The sequence below is a fragment of the Gossypium arboreum genome, chromosome 11, assembly GCF_025698485.1.
Source record: "Gossypium arboreum isolate Shixiya-1 chromosome 11, ASM2569848v2, whole genome shotgun sequence".
Lineage (NCBI taxonomy): Eukaryota > Viridiplantae > Streptophyta > Magnoliopsida > Malvales > Malvaceae > Gossypium > Gossypium arboreum.
In genome coordinates, this window is record NC_069080.1 from 12,274,503 (window position 1) to 12,294,483 (window position 19,981).

The following is a 19,981-nucleotide window of genomic DNA, read 5'->3' on the forward strand; positions in this document are numbered from 1 at the left end:
ATTACAAAATTTAACGAAATTATCAATTTAGTTCAAGATCGGGAAAACATGTTTTAGGGATTAAATTGAAAAGTGTTGAAATTATGGAAAATTTTGATATTTTATAGAATTCATGGACTGTTATCAATATATATGAGAATAATAGTTGGAAATAAGGATTAAATTGCAAGAATTTTACTTTCCGTCCCTAAGGATGAAATCGTCATTAATTAAAAGTTTAGGGGCAAAATGGTAATTTTACCTAGAGCATTAATTAAATGTATTAGAATATGAAATGAATGAAAATGATGATCAAACTTATTTATAAAGATCCGGACGACACAAATACGAGACTTGATCATGGAAAGAAAATATATCGAATAATGAAATAATAAACACGAGCAATCAATGAGGTAAGTTCGTGTAACTTGAATTATATTTCGAAATGCTTGAGATTGTATGTTATTGATGTGAATATGATTTGAATGTTCATTGTATGAAAATTTATAAAACATTGATATATTTGATAAAATGGGAAGAAATCCGGTTGAATGAAAGGAAAATTCGATGGATCTCGAAAAGGAATTGGCGGTAAAAAGGATCTAGCCGGACGGGTGATCCTATCTGATATAGCCCTCCAGAAGAATACGTGTAAAATGGATTTAGCCGGACGGGTAATCCGAATTAGGGTTTGAATTTAGCTCGGATGGTAATTCGGATCCAATCTCATTAGAGTAATTGTCGTTGCGAGGATTTAGCTTCGAATGGTAATCCCGAAAATACTCTATGAGTTTATATTGCGAGGATTTAGCTCGGTGGTAATCCATTTGCAAGGATGAGGTTCATGGAGTGTGCTCTCGATATAAAATGTGTAAGACCATGGTTGAAAGATACCATGGCAACTCGAGTGTAAGACCATGGTTGAAAGATACCATGGCAACTGATATAAAATGTGTAAGACCATGGTTGAAAGATACCATGGCAACTCGATATGAAATGTGTAAGACCATGGTTGAAAGATACCATGGCAATGTGATATGAAATGAACAAGACCATGGTTGAAAGATACCATGGCAACATAACGAGAAAATGAGTAAGACCATAGTTGAAAGACACTATGGCATCATGTCAAATATAAATAAGACCGTGGACGGGAGGACGCTCTAGCATCTGTTGAACAATTGATATTCAGGTAATATGTATCGATGACGAATGGTTATATGAAATAATTATGAAGATAGATAAACGAAATAAGTATAAGTACATGAAATATAATTTATGTTAAGTTTGATATAAGCTATTACCGGAATAAATATACATAAAATATATGGAAATGATGGAGCATGAAATATTGATATAATGAAATGAATGATATATGCTTATGAAGAAACGGTAAGAGTGTAACACCCCTTACCCGTTACCGTCGCCGGAACAGGATATAAGGTATTACCAGAACATAACACATACCATTAAACATAATCGAGATATAAATATGTCATCCAATTTGATAGTGCATCGTATAACATATGTCTTGAACAATATTAGCCAACTTTAATGGCTTGTACAAAGTAGCTGGTCGAGTACTGTAACTAATATTTTAAACCTAAACAAATATGACACGTAACAAAATAATTAAGCCTACTATACATGCCATAATTCAAAACGTTTAGTTCAAATACCCTAAAGTATGATAGTGCGGGTAGATCTTCACGATCCTTAACTCCTGAACAAGCCGAAGGACACTATAAGACAAAAGAGAGAAACAAAGTAAGCTTATAGCTTAGTAAGTAAGTATGTAAATACTAATTAAAGAATCTAACATGTTTACACAACAATTCAAGTATATCTACTTTAACTTCACTATTCATTCCACTTTGATTAAGCTGTCTCTGCAGCGTCATATTCACTAAATAAATCATAACTCGAGTTACAAAACTCGAAATTCAAATCCGTAAAATTTCCCTAAATCTAGACTCATAAAGATTTTTGCTAATTTTTTTCTATAATTTTTGGTTCAGCCGATTAGTACAGTTTATTAGTTAAAGTTTCCCCTATTACACAGCTTGACTGATCTGACCTCTGTTCACTACGAATTGAATATCTCTCAGTACACAATTCAAACTACCCTGAAGTCTGTTTCATTTAAAACTAGTCTCAATAAGGAATTTAGGCATGTAAACTATATTTCTTAATTTTCTTTGTACAATTTTTAATGATTTTTCAAAGTTGGAACAGGGGATCACGTATTCATCCTGAGCAAGTCACATACAATTGTAAATATCTCGAAATATAGAATTCCTTTGCTTGCTCTGTTTCTTTTATATGAAAGTAGACTCATTAAGCTTTAATTTTACACCTCATTCAACCTCTAATTATATTCCTCCTATTTTTGGTGATTTTTCAAAATCACGTCGCTGATACCATTTAAAAACAGTTTTAATGCTAGTTTCACTCTTTCACACATTCTTTATGCTAACCTCATTTTATCTTATATATGTATATACCACAAATCATTTTCACCACATTTCATTCACCATAAGTGTAGGTCCAAACCACAATATCACCACAAAACCATCCCGTTGAACAATTCGGATCAATCCTCGATATTTAATGGTTTCAGCACACAGCTCCACCATCATACTTCGTTTAGTTCGGCTCTCTTGTACACATGGTGAACACTTAGTACCACTCATGCGACCTAACCGATTTGTCTCGTAGCTCTCTTGTCTACATGGTGTCCTTCACTTGGAATCACGCATGCGACCTAGCTACATTTATCTTTCACGTAGCTCTCTTGTCTACATGGTGTCCTTCACTTGGAATCACGCATGCGACCTAGCTACATTTATCTTTCACGTAGCTCTCTTGTCTACATGGGATACATCTCGTATCACACATGTGACCTAGCTACTACAGGGTGTCTCGTAGCTTTCTTGTACACATGATGTGCACTCAGCATCATACATGTGACCTAGCTACGCTCCCTCTATTTCATTCGATCTCTCCGATTGTTCAACAGGGATATCTCTCTCTATATTTATTTCCATTCTTCCAATAGTCGATTTACATTTTAACTTCAGCTAGTATGTTTATATAATAGGCTGAAATATAAGAATGTACATGAAATTATTGTAATATTTACATACAAACTTACCTTGGTGCAAAATGTGGAAATTTTGCAATTTAGTCCAAAACTTTTTCCTTCCCCCGTTCGAGATCAATTCGCGTCTTTCTTGATCTATAATAACACATTTAGCTCATTTAATACTCATACTATTTATTTCAATCCAAAATCACATCATGGAAAAATTACATTTTGCCCCTAACTTTTCAAAATTACATTTTGCCCCTAGGCTCGGAATTTAATTTCAGCCCTTATTCTTATGTTTCATGATATGCTGAACATTTTCTCTTCTACAACAACATCAAATTCTCACTCCATCATATAGTTATGAACAATAGGTATTTTTACCGATTATCTTGCTTTTACTCGTTTTCACTTAAAACCGAGTAGCACAAGTTATTTAACATAATTTAAAACCTCATATTCTATCATAAAACATCAAAATACACAAATTTCACCTATGGGTATTTTTCCAAATGTGAACCCTAGGTTAAATTATTACTAGCATAAGCTTAATCGAGCTTCCGGATTCCAAAAGCGTAAAGAACATTAAAAGCGGGCTTGGAATCACTTACTACTGAGCTTGAAAATTGAAGAAACCCTAGCTATGGAGAGAGGGAGAATTCGGCAGCAACTAAGGAGGATGATGATCAATTTTGTGTTATTTTTCCCATTTTATTTCATTTAATATCCAAATGACCAAAATGCCCTCCTTACTAAACTTTCAAAATTCCTTCCATGTCCTAATTTTGTCCATGAACTTAAAATTGGTCAAATTACTATTTAAGACCTTCTAATTAATATTCCAAAACAATTTCATACTAAAAACTTACGGGATGCAAATTTTGCAACTTATTCGATTTAATCCCTACTTTCAATTTAAGCACTTTAGGCATAGAATTTCATCACGAAATTTTCACACAATCATGCAATCATATCATAAACCCCAAAATAATTATAAAACAATTATTTCTATCTCGGATTTGTGGTCACGAAACCACTATTCCGATTAGGCCCTAATTCGGGTTGTCACAAAGAGCATGATATGTTTCATGACATGTACATATATGATTATCTTTGATATGTTGATACAAGGAAATTATGTAATTGAGACTATTATTAAACTCAAGTGCGATATGTCGAGAAAATAGATATAACAGTGTTGAATTTATATGAGATATGTGCAAGTATACTAACAATGTTGCTGTTTGATGCTTATACAACTGTCAAACTGTTGATTGAATGGTAATATATTTATTTATATGATGCATTGAATCGGTAAGTATTTAAATTTTTTTTAGTGATCTGTAAATGGTAGTAATGCTCCGAAACCCTGTTCTGGCAGCGGATACGGGTTAGGGGTGTTACAATGCCGTTTGGGCTAACTAATGCACCTGCAGTATTCATGGATTTGATGAACCGGATATTTAGACCGTACTTAGACAGATTTGTAGTAGTATTCATTGATGATATTTTGGTTTATTCTCGGGATGAAGAAGAACATGCAGAACATTTGAGAATTGTGTTGCAAATTCTACGAGAGAAGCAGTTGTATGCTAAATTCAGTAAATGTGAATTTTGGCTTCGAGAAGTGGGTTTTCTTGGACACATTGTATCTGCCGAAGGCATCAGGGTAGATCCAAGTAAAATCTCAGCTATTGTCAATTGGAGTCCACCGAAGAATGTATCTGAAGTTAGAAGTTTCTTGGGTTTAGCTGGTTATTATCGGAGATTTGTACAGGGATTCTCTATGATAGCTTCTCCAATGACTCGATTATTGCAGAAAGATGTAAAGTTCGAGTGGACTGATGAATGTCAACAAAGTTTCAACCGATTGAAAGACCTATTAATGAAAGCACCTGTATTAGTGCAGCCTGAACCGAGTAAGGAATTTGTTATTTACAGTGATGCCTCATTAAATGGTTTAGGTTGTGTTTTGATGCAAGAAGGTAAAGTAATAGCATATGCTTCAATACAACTTAAACTACATGAAAGAAATTACCCAGTACATGATCTTGAATTAGCTGATATTGTATTTGCGCTGAAGATATGGCGGCATTACTTGTATGGTGAGAAATGTCATATTTATACTGATCATAAAAGCTTGAAATATTTGATGACACAGAAAGATTTGAATTTGAGACAGTGCAGGTGGCTTGAACTGATAAAGGACTATGATTTGATTATTGATTACCATCCGGGTAAGGCTAATGTTGTAGCTGATGCTTTGAGCCGTAAATCTCCGTTTGCTTTTCTGAGCTATGAATACCCGGTTATCATTGATGATGATGGTTCAATCCTAGCTGAATTGAGAGCTAAACCGACATTCTTACAGACAAATATGTGAAGCTCGGAAGAATGATGAGAAGTTACTGAGTTAAGCGGGCACGGTGTGAGTCGGTAATGATTCGAATTTGATTAGTTCGATGATTATTTATTATTCGAGGTAGGGTATGTGTACCTCGAATTGAGCTCATCTGAAGATTCTACGTGAGGCCACAGTAGTACTATGTCGTACATCCGGGAGTAATAAAATGTATAATGATCTGAAAAAGATGTCTTGGTGGTCGGAATGAAACGTGATATCTACGAGTTTGTATCAAGGTGTTTAATATGTCAACAAGTTAAAGTGAACATCGGTACCTTGGGTTACTTGACCAATTACTATACGGAATGGAAATGGGAAAGAATCACTATGGATTTTCTATTGGGGCTACCTTTATCTCCGAGGAAAAAAGATGCTATTTGGGTGATTTTTGATCGATTAACAAAGTCAGCTCACTTTATTTCGGTACGTATGGATTATTCTTTAGATAAACTAGCTGAACTGTACATATCTGAGATTGTTAGGTTACATGGAGTGTCTGTCTCCATTATATCAGATAGAGATCCCCGATTTACGTCTCGTTTCTGAGACAAATTGCAAGAAGCCTTGGGTACTCAGTTGTATTTCAGCACTGCATTTCATCCTCAGACAGATGGTCAATCTGAGCGTGTAATTCAAGTATTGGAAGATATGCTCCGATGTTGTATACTAGAGTTTGAAGGTAATTGGGAGAGGTATCTACCTTTGATTGAATTTGCTTACAATAACAGTTATCAGTCTAGTATTAAAATGGCTCCGTATGAAGCTTTGTATGGTAGAAAATGTAGAACACCGTTATATTGGATGAGCTCGATGAAAGGAAAATACATGGGGTTGATTTGATTCGGAAGCAGAAGAAAAGTAAAGGTTATTCGAGATAGTCTAAAAGCAGCTTCCGATCGTCAAAAATCATATGCCAACCTTAAGCGAAAAGAGATTGAATTTCAAGTCGGTGACAAGGTATTTCTGAAAGTGTCTCCTTGGAAGAAAGTTCTTCGATTCGGTTGAAAGGGTAAATTGAGTCCAAGATTTATCGGGCCCTATGAAATCATAGAAAGAATTGGACCGGTCGCTTATCGATTGGCATTACCACCGGAACTTGATAGAATCCATAATGTTTTTCATGTATCTATGTTACGACGATATCGATCAGATCCTTCACATGTTATTTCTCCGATAGAAGTAGAGATTCAACCGGATATGACTTACAGTGAAGAACCGGTCAAGATATTGGCACGGAGAGAACGAGCTTAGAAATAAAAAGATAAATTTGGTGAAAGTATTGTGGCAAAAGCACGGGATTGAGGAAGCAACATGGGAACCGGATGAGGCAATGAGGAAACAATACCCAAACCTCTTTACTGGTAAGATTTTCGAGGACGAAAATCCTTAAAAGGGGGGAGAGTTGTAATGGCCTAAATTCAAGGTTATCGGAACAATGGTTTCGTAACCATAGATCCGATTTAAAGAGAAATTTATTTCAATATTTTTGCTTGAAAATTGATATGATAGGAAAATCGTATGAAAATATTGATAGGAAAATTTTATCGATTTAGTGATTAGTTAGAAAAAGAAATTATTGAAGAAATTGGGTAAAATAAGGTATCGGGACCTCTATCTCGTAAAACCGAGTCGAAAATAATTTTATAAATATTTATGAAATGTTATTAATGTGGTATTAAAATTTCGTTAGGAAATTTTAATGTTTGGGTAGTCAATTAAATGAAAAGGACTAAATTGTAATAGGTGTAAAAGTTGCTAGAGTGATTAAATAGCTTAAGAGTCTAATGAGAAAGGATTTAAAAGGCAATTAGACCCAAAAGTTATTTGGGCTGGACGGCAAGGGTATGAAATCAGCAGAAAAATTGATAAATTAAGGGTAAAATTGGAATATTGCAAAATTAACTAAATAAAATTAGGACTAAATAGGAAATATCTAGATTTCTCTTCATTTCTCTTCAATTCCAGCAGCTAAAAATGCCGTAGGAGGGTTCTCTAAGCTGGTATTTCATAATTTTTGCACCAAGTGAGTTAATCCTTGCCTTTTCCTTGTAATTTTTGTGTTTCTAAGACTTTTACAACTAGGTCCTACTATTAAATTCATTAGTTTTTGATTTCATGGATGAAATTGAAAGTCACCATGGTTGATTCCGTAATTTTATGATGAAATAGAATGAAATTAAAGCTTTAATTTGTTTTTGAGATGATTTTATTAGGCAATTTCAATGGAAATTGATTTTTAAGACCTAATTGTGAAAATGTTTGGAATTAAAGTCTATTGCTGAAATTCTGATTCCTAAAGGTTGTAAACTAGTTTAAGGTAATAGAATAAAATGTTAATTGAGAAAAATCAGCTCAATTGAGAGGCTAATTGAGTAGGGACGAAATTATCATTTATTAAAAGCTTAGGGGAAAATGGTAATAAACAGCTTGCACTAAAACAGTTTGGACAGCAGCAGTAGACTAACTTTGAAAAATCACCAAAAATTTTAGGAATCGAATTAGAAGATGAAAAAAATATGGAATTAAAGCTTATTGAGTCTAGTTTCTCATAGAAGAAATATTGTAAGCAATGAATTTGTAAATTTTTAGATATAATGAATTTTGTGAGACAAGGTCAGAATGAATTCGGGTTCCCCTGTTCTGACTTTGAAAAATTATAAAAAATTGAATAAAAATAATTAGGGACTCAAATTTATATATCCAGAATTCTGAATGAGTATATTTTTAATAGAAACAAACTAGAACATCATTTGAATTCTATATAAAGAGATAATTTATTTTTAGTGAAGAAGGGTCAGAACTGTTAGACAACAGAATAGGGGTGACTTTGAAGAATAAACTGTACTGATTGGATAAACAAAAAATTCTGAAAATTTTATGGTAAAAATATATATGAGTCTAGTTTCAGGGAAAATTAACGGATCTTAATTTGGAGTTCTGTAGATCAAGTTATAAATAATTTAGTGACTATGACTCAAGTAGACAGCTTTGAATGAACTATAAATAATAGTTGAATTATAGAGAATGTTGCATATGAACATGAAATGTATTAAATTGATAATTAAATTTATTTATTTAAATCTAGAAGATTCAAATACGAAGCTAGATCGAGGAAAGGAAAAAGTTCGGGATTAGTAGATTTTTACTGTTTACAAACAAGTATCAAGGTAAGTTCGTGTAACTTGAATTATATTCTTAAATGCTTGAGATTGTATGTTATTGATGTGAATATGATTTGAGTGTTCATTGTATGAAAACTAATGAAACATTGATATATTTGATAAAATGGGAAAAAATCCCGGTTGAATGAAAGGAAAATTCAATGGATCTCTGAAAAGGAATTGACGGTAAAAAGGATCTAGCCCGGATGGGTGATCCTATCTTGATTAGCCCTCCTGGAGAATATGTGTAAAATGGATTTAGCCCGGACGGTAATCCGAATTAGGGTCTGAATTTAGCCTGGACTGGTAATTCAGATCCAAGCTCATTAGAGTAATTGTCGTTGCGAGGATTTAGCACGACTGGTAATCCCGACAATACTCTATGAGTTTATATTACAAGGGATTTAGCTGATGGTAATCCCGCTGCAAGGTTGAGGTTCGCGGGAGTGTGCTCTCTGAAATGGAAATGTGCGCACATGAATATGAATTGATGGACCCGGAATTGTACACTAAAAGTGTACCTCTGAAAATCCATCAAAATTCCGATAAATTCAACGGGATAAATTTGGAAAAATGGCAAGGAAATGGAAATCATGGTATTGACGAGCTCATCAATCATGGTATATATTATTGGTACATGGAAATTATTGTACTAACTTGAATGTTGAGTTTGTGCATATTAGGGTAATAATGCATTGAATGGATATATGGATGTTTATTGTATTGTATTGAAAATATTAGGTAAGTATAATTCTTGTTACATGAGCTTACTAAGCACAAAGTGCTTACCCCGTTTCCTTTTTCCCTGTTTTGTAGTGTTAAGAGCTCGGAGGTCGGATTTGGTCGGAGACACATCACACTATCAACCTCAGGATTTCGGTATATAAAGAAACTTTATTTTGGAAATCAATGGCATGTATAAGCTAACAAAGTAAATGTTAACGTGAAATGAATGTAAAGTTAGCCATTAGTATGGTTAACAAACCTGGTTATAGATATGTGATGACGTTATCTTATATAAATGCATGAATCTATCATGAAAATATGTTGAATTGATTTGGTTGATGTGGATTGGTCTCGATTTAATATTACAGGGAAGGTTAGATATTTATAAAAGAGCTATATTGAATATAAAAAAAAAATTAATTCGTAAACTCCGGTAATGCCTCGTACCCTATTCCGGCAATGAATGCGGGTAGGGGTATTACATTTATACTCTAATATCTATCTTTGTACATTGAGGGCAATGTACATCTTAAGTGTGGGGGGTATTTATTTATTATCAGAAAAATCCCTGAATGACTGCCTTGTTCACTTAAAAAGCTCTCATATCATATTTAGGATAAATTTTGATTGATTTATGATTTGATTGATATATCTTAAATTAAAACATAGGCATTTATGCATTGATTGTTTAAACTTTAAGACATTAGAGAATCAAGCATGATAAGTTGATTTTTAAGAATTTAAATCTTAGGTTGTTTCCCCAAAGTTTAGGTATTACTTTGAGTTGGGATTCACAAGTCTTAAACATCAAAAAGCCATAATTTTTGTGAGATTTTTGAGCCTTTTGAGCATCTATTAATTCTTTCATGCTCAATTTTATTATTGCTTTGAGTGCGTCAGTAGTGAACTATTATTCTAGAACTTGCTTGATTATTCATGTTGAGACCACACCATTTGATTTGATATGTCAAAATGATTAAGACACTTAGGATTAACCCACTCATGCCATGAAAAGCCTACCTCCACAATTAACCCCTAGTGTACCCCCTTGAGCCTAACAAGCCATTTCTTGTATTACCCTTAATGTTAACCTTAACCCATTATTGTTGGAATCCCCTAAATTAATTTAAGCCCCATTTTTGTCGAGATTTGAATTGAAATAGTTGCTTAGCTATGTTTTATTCTACTTTGTAATTTAATATGTTCTTAAAAAAAAACATGTATACATATTAGTAGTGATCTTCTGTTTGTAAGCTTTAGAAGTTAAATTCCTTAGTTTGAGAAGAAGCTTTGTTGTACGCAAGTGATGATTAACTCTTTTTCTAGTTAGGTAATTTTTCAATTCAATCTCGATTCTAACCCTTTCTTTCAGCTTGTGACCACACCCCCTAACCAAATCTCATTACAACCCTCTAAAGACCTTTTGATTGATGTATCATATTAAATTATAGTGGTGGAGATTTGATTTTCATGCAAGCCTATGGTAATGACTTTTCATTATTGGCTATTGAGTGCTTCATTTATTTTTCTTAAACACCTCGAGTGATTTGAGTGAATCTGTAGTGAGGATGTGAAACTCTGTGGTATTCTGAATCAAAGGTAATTACTTAAATGAGAAGAGACACCTATGTTTGCATGATTAAATACTCAACTTGGAATGTTTGAAACTTTTATGTTCTTTTAGTTGAATTCTCAATGTATGATTACCTATGGATTATTCTGAGATATTATCGATAGAAATTATAAGTTGAGAAGAATTTATTTTGATTATAAGTTGAGAATTTTGCTTGAGGACAAGCAAATGCTTAAGTGTGGGGGTATTTGATAAATCGTAATTTATACATATTTTTACCCCACGTTTAACGCATTTTATGGATGATTTTCCATTAGAATTAGTGAATTCGATGCTCCTAATGCTTTAATTTCATGTTTTACACTTAGGAGGGCATAAAAAAACGAAAGGAACGAGAAACGAGCCAAAAACGGAGAAAATGGGTCAAAGTACGAAATCAATACGGCCTGGACCTCCTCACACGGGCAGACCATATGGCTGTGTCAATTTGGCAGGCTCGAGCACTGCCTGAAGTCATCGCACATGGGCGTGTCACACGGGCGTGTCCCTGCCGAGCCCAAGTTGAGTCCAACTCAGAAAAAGGCTAATTTTGAGGGCTTTTAGCATTCTAAAGCTTATAAAAACACCCTAGAGAAGGAAGAAAAGGGAGGACAGAGTAAAGGGTAAGGAATTACTCCAAGAAAGCCGATTGATTCATCTCAGAAGCCGGATTCATCATCAAGAATGAAAATCTCTCCTCAATTCCCCTTCAGAAGTTTTGGATTTTCTTTATGTTTTGTATTCTTTATTATTCTGAGATGTTTTCTTATTTAGTTATGAACTAAATCCCCTAAATACCTAAGGGGAATGAAACCTAAGACGAATCTTGTTATTATTTTCTGAATTGTATGATAAATATTTGACTTGTTCTTAATTATGTGTTCTTAATTCTTGTTTTGATATCCCAGGATACCGATTCAAGATAAGCTCTTATTCAGAGGAGGAATAGACCTTGTTTAAGAGTACATTTGTCATAATTAAGCGGAGTTGATTGCGCGTCTAGACATAGAGTGACAAGATTTTGCCAGATTAGGGTGAAACCTAATAAGGGGATCCATAGATCGAGTTAATGCAACCCTAGAGTGTTAATTAGAGAAAAGTATCAGTTATTGAATCTAGGGATTAGACGTTATTAGTCCTGAATAGGGATAATAACATAACTTAGGGATCTCTACGGATCAAGTTAAATGAATAAATCGTCCGATTCGGAGCCAGAATAACAATTACAGTCTAGGTGGATTTTTCCTTAGGTATTGTCTTCATTCAATCGATTTTTCAAAAAGCAATTCCCCAATTCCATTCTCTGTGAGTTCTTAGTTTAGATAATTAGTTAGTTAAAACAAAAACCTCTTTATTCTTAGGCTAGATAATAAAAAGACAATCATTACTAGTACTTTTAGTTCCTTTGGGTTCGACAATCTGGTCTTGTTAAAACTATACTACTGTTCGATAGGTACACTTGCCTACATCGTGAAAATAGTTAGTTCAAGAACGAGTAATTATAAATATTTAAAACCTATCACGAAATCACGCGATCAATCACTCACACAATCTGTCAGCCCATTTCTGTATATATGGTTATAATGGCATGTATAGGTTAAGTGGTCAATATTGACATGTATATATTTTGGTTATAATTAGCCATTGATATTGCTTGTGATGAACATGTTTTGATTTATATAAGAAATCATGTCATCTTTGATATGTGTTTGAAAAGATTCATTTAAGCTAGTATATTTGATAAAATATGCATAAAGGTGAACTTGATATCTAGGTACATATGAGTATAAGATTGACATGATAATAAATTATCATTTGAGGAGCCTAAAGGCACATTGGTTGAATGTTTGTATTGCACTATAAATATGTAAAAATGATGGTGTAGGTGGAAGACAAATTGGGTGAGAAATATGGCTTGGAAAATAGCCTATTTTCGTCTACACGGGCAAAGACACCAGCGTGTTTCTCAGCCGTGTGTGACACACAGCCTAGCACATGGGCGTGTGATCTGGCCGTGTATCCCTTGCATCTTAAAAATTGAGAAACAAAATGCTCAAAATTGATTATACGGCCTGCACACGAGTGTGTGATTTGGCCGTGTAACACCTGCACCTATACACGGCCTAGCACACAGGCGTGTGACTTGGCCGTGTGACCCAAGTCAAAGAGTTACACAGCCTGAGATACGGGTGTGTGTCTCCTGCACCTAGGCAAAATTTTGATATTTTTCGAAAAAATTTCTAAGTACCTGGTTTAGTCCCGATCTGATTCTAATGTATATTTTGGGCCTCGAGGGCTCATATAAGGGACATTATGATTGATTTATGATATGAATGCTATAAGGCATGAATTTATCTGTTTATCTGATTTGTAAATTTCGGTAATGCTCCGTAACCATGTACTGACGACAGATATGGGTTAGGGGTGTTCATATACACAGTTGCTTCACAGAATCATATGCATCCATACATATAATCTATTACATACCATACTTATGAGGACACTGTATCAAGATTTCATACATAATTTCAACAGTCATTCAAGTACTCATTCACCAATATTGGAAACATTGATCACAAAATATTTATCTAGAAAAACTTGTAGGAGTCAATATTAAGGACTCACCTGAGACTCACTTACTGCAGCTACTAGCTTTAGACTAAGACATCTAGTTTGTGTAACGCCCTAAAAACCTAGGTATCTATTTTTGTATGTTGTGTGCATAAATGTATGTTTGTTTCAGTGGTTGAGCGTCTTGAGGAGTGTTGGAGAAGTCCAGAGTTCAAGCTGTGGCTTGTACAAAATTTTGGTTTTCTTGAATAAACCCTGGCCTCTTGGCAATAGGGTTCTTAAATAAATGTTGGTAAGCATTGCAATAAAAAGCCTACAGATCTAGGAGTTAGAGGCGTGTGGAATGTTTTAGGGGGTCTGGGGTTCGAGGCTTGGTAACGCAAGAGGAGTATTTTATTTTGCTGTTAATGCTAGGGAACTATTTTTGTTTGACTGAAATTGAATGCTTGAGGAGTAGGGGAAGTTGAGGCCGAATTCTAGGTACTTGTTGGAGAGCTTTTTGGCTAGTTGGGATATGGATAGGTGGGTTGTGGTTGAGAAATCTGAGGAGTGATATGGGAAGAGAAGTTAGGAGGGTTTGAAGGGGGTGAAGAAAGTGTGCCGAAGTGGGACTCTTACTCTTGGCAAAATTCGGCTTTCGCAATCATTATAGGTATGTTCATTTTGTTTTTTTCGATTTTGTTCCCTTGATGCCGAATTCTGCCATAGGTGTTGAATTGTTTTCCTTTCATCGGGTTTTCTTTTGGTATTACTCTTCTTGGGGCCGATTGTAGCATAGAGCCTTCGAGGTTTGACAAGTTTATTCCCTCTCTCTTTTGTTTTGTTTGACCGAATACCCTTTTTGGTCCCTTCTCCTCTTTTCTTCCTTCTCTCAATTACGTTTTCCCTCTTTGTGCTATGGCCGAATATCACTTGCTTCCTCTCCCTCTCTGCTCATTCGGTTTTTCATTGCTAGCCGATTGCCCTTTTTCTTTTTGAGCCGAATCACTCTACACTTGAGTAAGACAACTGATTTTGTTGTTTGGATTGTTGAATCTGTGGCTTAGTTAGGATTCACGGTTATTCTTTTCCCTCTTTCTCTCTTTGTCAACATAAGCTTCCTTTCTAATACTATCTGTTATCCACCGTTTCTGACAAGGGTGTGACTGTTTTTCGTGGGACTCGATCCTAAAGCGTACATTTACAGTTCGAATACTTCTAAGTGGTGGTAAGTTGTTGTTCATTTGGTTCTAATCATTTTCATTCACAGTCTTAGTTAACAAGGTGGTATTGCTATACAGAGTTTGTCAAGTTTTGGAAGGCAGCTTCGATCAGTGGTTTAAGAGAGAAACCGTTTGCTATTCAAGGTAGGCAACCATTACCATTTTGAGAATTAAGTGCTACGTGAGGATGGTAACTTTAACGATTAAAGGGCTAACGTAGGGTTATGATTGAATCTAGGTTTGGCATCGTGGAGATTTGCTTACTTTTTCACAAACAGATGTGTAATCACACTACTTCGATTGTGAAATGGCAAAAGTGTGAACATGTGATTGTAGAGACCACCACGAGCGATTTTGTGGGCTTAGGTCATTTTGGGCCACGTTGGGCCGAAATAGGCCGTGTGGGCCCATGGACTCGTGGGCCCTGCACGGGTAAACCACACTGTTGTGTAGAGATAATTGGGCTGATTGTGTAGTTTACACGGCCAAGGCCATTATTTGGGCTTATTGGGCCATGCGAGCGTGTGGGCCCACATGGGTCGTATTATGGGCTTGGGCCCATTTCTATAGTTTAACTGTTAAGATCGCTTGGGTCGCCTAAGACGACTGTGGGCCTACTAATTGGTCGGTAAGTACACTTAGATCCTATACTGATGAAATGGCTGTTATACCCCTAAAGGTAAAATGACTGATATACCCCTATGCTATATTTGACTGTATTCGAGCATTACACGTATATATTATGACATGACATGTTGCATGAGGGTGGGTTTGATATGTTTGGAGAAAGTGTACTGTACTGGCAGCTCTACTGCATATACTGTTTAGCGCCGCAACTGGTGCTATATTCTGGAGTGTAGGGATGGGTGGGTCGATTTTATCCCCACATGGAGTGTAGGGTTGGACGGAGTGGAGTGTAGAGGATGAATGGGTAAGATCTCTGTTTGCATCTCTAATACTGTACTGAGTTGGGCTAAGGCCCACACTGATATTGCTACTGATAAGGGCTTAGGCCTAGACTGTTTACACTGCATGATTTACTGTTTAATAAATAGGGATTACACACTGAGTTTCCATAAACTCATTCTTCTACTTATCTGCGCAAGTAATCCTTAGGCGGGTCGGTGCTGCGAGGGACTCGGAGATAGCCACACCACTGTTTATGTATTTCATTTTTGATTTCTAGTAAATGTGGTTTTATTTGGGTAAATTTAATGTAATAAGACCGTTTTAAGTTTTTATTTTTATTTAGGGATTTATTTAAATTGTCTTAAATCTGTTAGCAGTAGGACTCGGGTTTTCAAAAGGTAAATGGTTTTCAACTACCAAACCACGTAACTGGTTTTAAAAGCTTTCGCAACGAACAATGGTTTAAAGTGTAATAACGATTTAGTATGAAACATGTTTAGCTAGACAGACCTATAACTTGACAAATGGATAAAATAAGTTAGCTTCTCATAAAGATCACAAACGAGGTTTTAACAACAAATAGACTTTTCTAATAGAACTATATTTTTCAAAACACACTCCAATGTGACATCACAGATTCGGCCGTGACGTCTAGGCCGGGTTTGGGGTGTTACAGTTTGAACTACCAATAGCAACTTCTTAGAAAACATGAATTCACAATTAAAACCCATTTACAGTCAGATTGCTAACATTTCATCTACAGATAATCCTTATGCGGGGTTTCTTATACATAACTTACAGTCTATATACTTCATAGCATCATTACTTTTAACATGTAGAGTTACCAGATTTACTAGGAGATGGAACATCATCTATTTATTCCCCAGAATCTTTAGTTTCCAGTTTACTTAAGAAGAGCAACCAACATATACCATTTAATGTTTAAGAAAAGAAAGAATTAAAGAGTTGTATTGAAGAAAGAAGAAACTTCTTCTTGTTTTTTTTCACGAACCTTTCTCACACGTATATATAATCAACTTCCGTTTAGTGGAATTTGACAAGTGTCAAGAAATTTCAGAATGTGCCTTTTCTAATGGCCTCTAGAATCTGGAAGAAACATAAATGAGAGTCTTATCTATATGCTATTTGACTAGTCAGTTTAGTTGGTTTATAACTAAATCTAGTTACCGAAACCTATTCTTCATAGTGCTAGAGCAAACTAGGACTTGCACAAGACTGAATTTTATTTTATTAAATTATTTATTTTATTGAAGAACATTTCAAGAACTAAATCCTAGTGTACATTTATGGGTGAATACTCAATTCGCTAAAAAATTAGTTCGCCATAAGCTTACAATTTGGCAAACTAACTACTAGAGTGCGCTAAAATTGACTACTTCGCACCTATGCACATTCAATTCAGATAAGTCAGATTTGGGGTATGACATTTATTATGATCGAATGGTTTATTTTCATTTTCAGGCTTTAAAACAACTCAAAAACATAAACTCATTCTTTCGATCATTTCTAAGTAATCCATGTACATTTGTGAATGAATAATTTCTCATTTTCATTTCCATTTCTATTTTTGAGAAAACCACATTCATTTGCAAATGATTCCATTTCTCAACTTTAATGAAAACCATAATCATTTCTGAATGTTTTCCATTTCTCTATTTCTATTCATTTTGTTTATTTTGACTCCAACATGCAATTCATTTCTAGTCTGAATGAGCTAGCGAAGGGACCGATTGGACATATGTAATTAGGACTCAAATGATTTATAATTAAGTTTTGGCTTTTCACCTATTAATTACAAACTCATTTAGTTACGAAGTCATTCCACTATAGTATTGTGACTGAGCTTGCGCTAACAACATACTATTAGGAAAACAACTACTCAATGCTTATCCACTAAACTTGTCATAAGTGTATTACTCTCATAGGATATCTTTGATCTTTTGGGAATAATATTCACTCTCCCAATAGGATCCTATTTTATCTCATGGTAACTATTACATCTTCTTTCATGAAAAGTCAATCACTATCAAATAGTGATCAAGTCATTCATTACAAAAACAAACAACCCGTGACCACGTTTACTTTTCATCAACCATATAATGCCAATGAGAAGATATCATTTACCCATGTCTCGGGCTATGAATTCCACTGTTATAAATGACGCTACATATTGCAGAAGTTGTACACCCAACTCACTAGCTTTCGGTTCCTTATCTATTCGAACTCAGGCTTTTACTTTTATCAAAGTGTATGAGTCACGCATACATAGTCCGTCATCCACTCAGGATTTAGTATACCACACTATGAACGTAACAAGTGAATAAATCCATAAACAGTTTTAAGAACTATTTATCTTTGGTCCAATCCAATGTACTTTAGTCCAATCAATCACATTTATATCTCTATCTTCTAGGAGTCATCCGCTTCGATACCTAAGACAAAACATCTCCCTAATTGGACTTGATAGATGACATATTAGTCTTTCAATCAGTTTTCTCATGTCCGATTAAACTAAGGACATGTTTGGATTTGCCTACTAATATAATTTGTCTTTTTGTATTACGATTCGACCACGTAATACAGCTTAATATTAGTTAAGAATTAGACAACCAGTGAGCAACATTTGTTTTCATTTTGTTTTGCGTGGAAAAACCATGTAGGACAATATACAAAGTATTAATGTGATTCAAGAATAAATTCATTAACCAATCTTTCCAAAAAATTACAAGTGTACTTAAACGAAATTACTATACTTGGGGCACTAGATCCAACAAGCAATGCTATCTTCTGTAGAAACCCTAACTCCCTTATTTACCATCATCTCCCCCTCCCCACGTATCACTCTTTCTTTCCCTTCATTTGCCCTCCCCTACCTTTCACCCTTTCTATTGCCATTGTGTCACAGACTGCTTGTTTCTTAACTTAAAATAACACAATTCCGTGGAACACAATGATTATCTTTAGCCATGGTTAGCCTTTCCCATCTCCTGTTTTCTATGAACTATCTCAGTTCCCATTAATGTCTTGTTGATGTCTCAAATGCCTATCACTCGGTTCGACCTTACTAAGCCATTCAAATCAATTGCTTAATTCAAGTGAGAATATTCACTCTCAACGTGCATTTGGCACTCATGCTCACAAGAGGCCTTAAGCATCTTCTGCATCAATGGTCTTAAGCATCGACCATTACGGTTCAAGTTGCAAGGTATTTTTTCTTAAGGCTTGGTGGAACCCAATACCAACACACTCGCTTGACGTATCTCAAGTGTCGTAGCCCAAGGCGTCATTCAATCGTTGGCCACTACCAAGATTCGTTTCTAGCCCAATGAAGCTTTTCTCACATTGCATGATAAACAGGCCCTAAATCGTCCTCCTAAAAAGACGATGAGAATTCCACTTGCTCGATGTTTGGACACCATGGCCCTTCGCAAGCCATAGAATAGCTCACTTGCACCAAAGAAGTCCCACTAACTAGCCAATGTGAAGGGGAGGTAGAGAGTTGACACCTATCACTACCCTCTAAAAAGCATAATAGCTTTTATAGTTTTTTTCCCATAAAATATTAAAATGTTTGAACAATGACATTTTTCTTAGCACTCAGGGCCATCTCATGGCATTCTTTAAGCACAATTGGTTCACACTTCCTCATTGCCTCATCTTGTTGTATAGGATCACTATCCCTTTTGATCTTTTCTGCCTATAATTCACCACCATGTTGTTTGTTTGTTGCTCGCATAATGTTTGCCCATCTAGACTCACCATTGGGGAGCTTTTATTGTACAGCTTAGGCCTTGTCTAGGCCATCAAGTGGGTTGTCACGATAACATTGTGACATAACAATGTTGGACCACACCACGTTACCTTTAATACCTTATTGTTGGCCTAGGGTTTAGCCCTATGCTCATATCATCATGGAGGTCTTCTCAACTTGGTGAGGATTTGTTGTTTTCTCATGCCATTAGTGACTTGATTTTCTTAAGTTCATGGTGACTCGATTACTTGAGTCCGAGTCAACGTGTTTTTGTCTATATCTGATTTGGAAGATTTAATATTATATAAGGTTTTACAAATTACTTGGAAAGCACAAATTATTAGTGTCAAATATAACATACTTATCCGAATATCTCTTTCGGCTAGAGAAAACCCAATAATGTAACTTTGTATCCATGATATTCGCATTCTTCTTGATATTTGGAGAATAAAATGTTTTTCCAATAAACATTCATACAATTTTCTTAGATATCTATTTGGACTTAAATTTTTTAGTCGTCGCTACCCCTTTCCCTTAATTGTAACATTTCCTGTTCG

The 19,981-nt window shown here is 35.1% G+C and overlaps 1 long non-coding RNA gene across 1 annotated transcript; it reads left to right on the forward strand.

The window, feature by feature from the left end:
- The first annotated feature begins 8,558 nt into the window (after positions 1-8,558).
- On the forward strand, positions 8,559-9,654 carry LOC128283696 (uncharacterized). The gene is made up of 2 exons (XR_008274101.1): positions 8,559-8,638; positions 9,449-9,654. It is a non-coding gene; the product is annotated as an uncharacterized LOC128283696 (long non-coding RNA).
- The last annotated feature ends 10,327 nt before the right edge of the window (positions 9,655-19,981 follow it).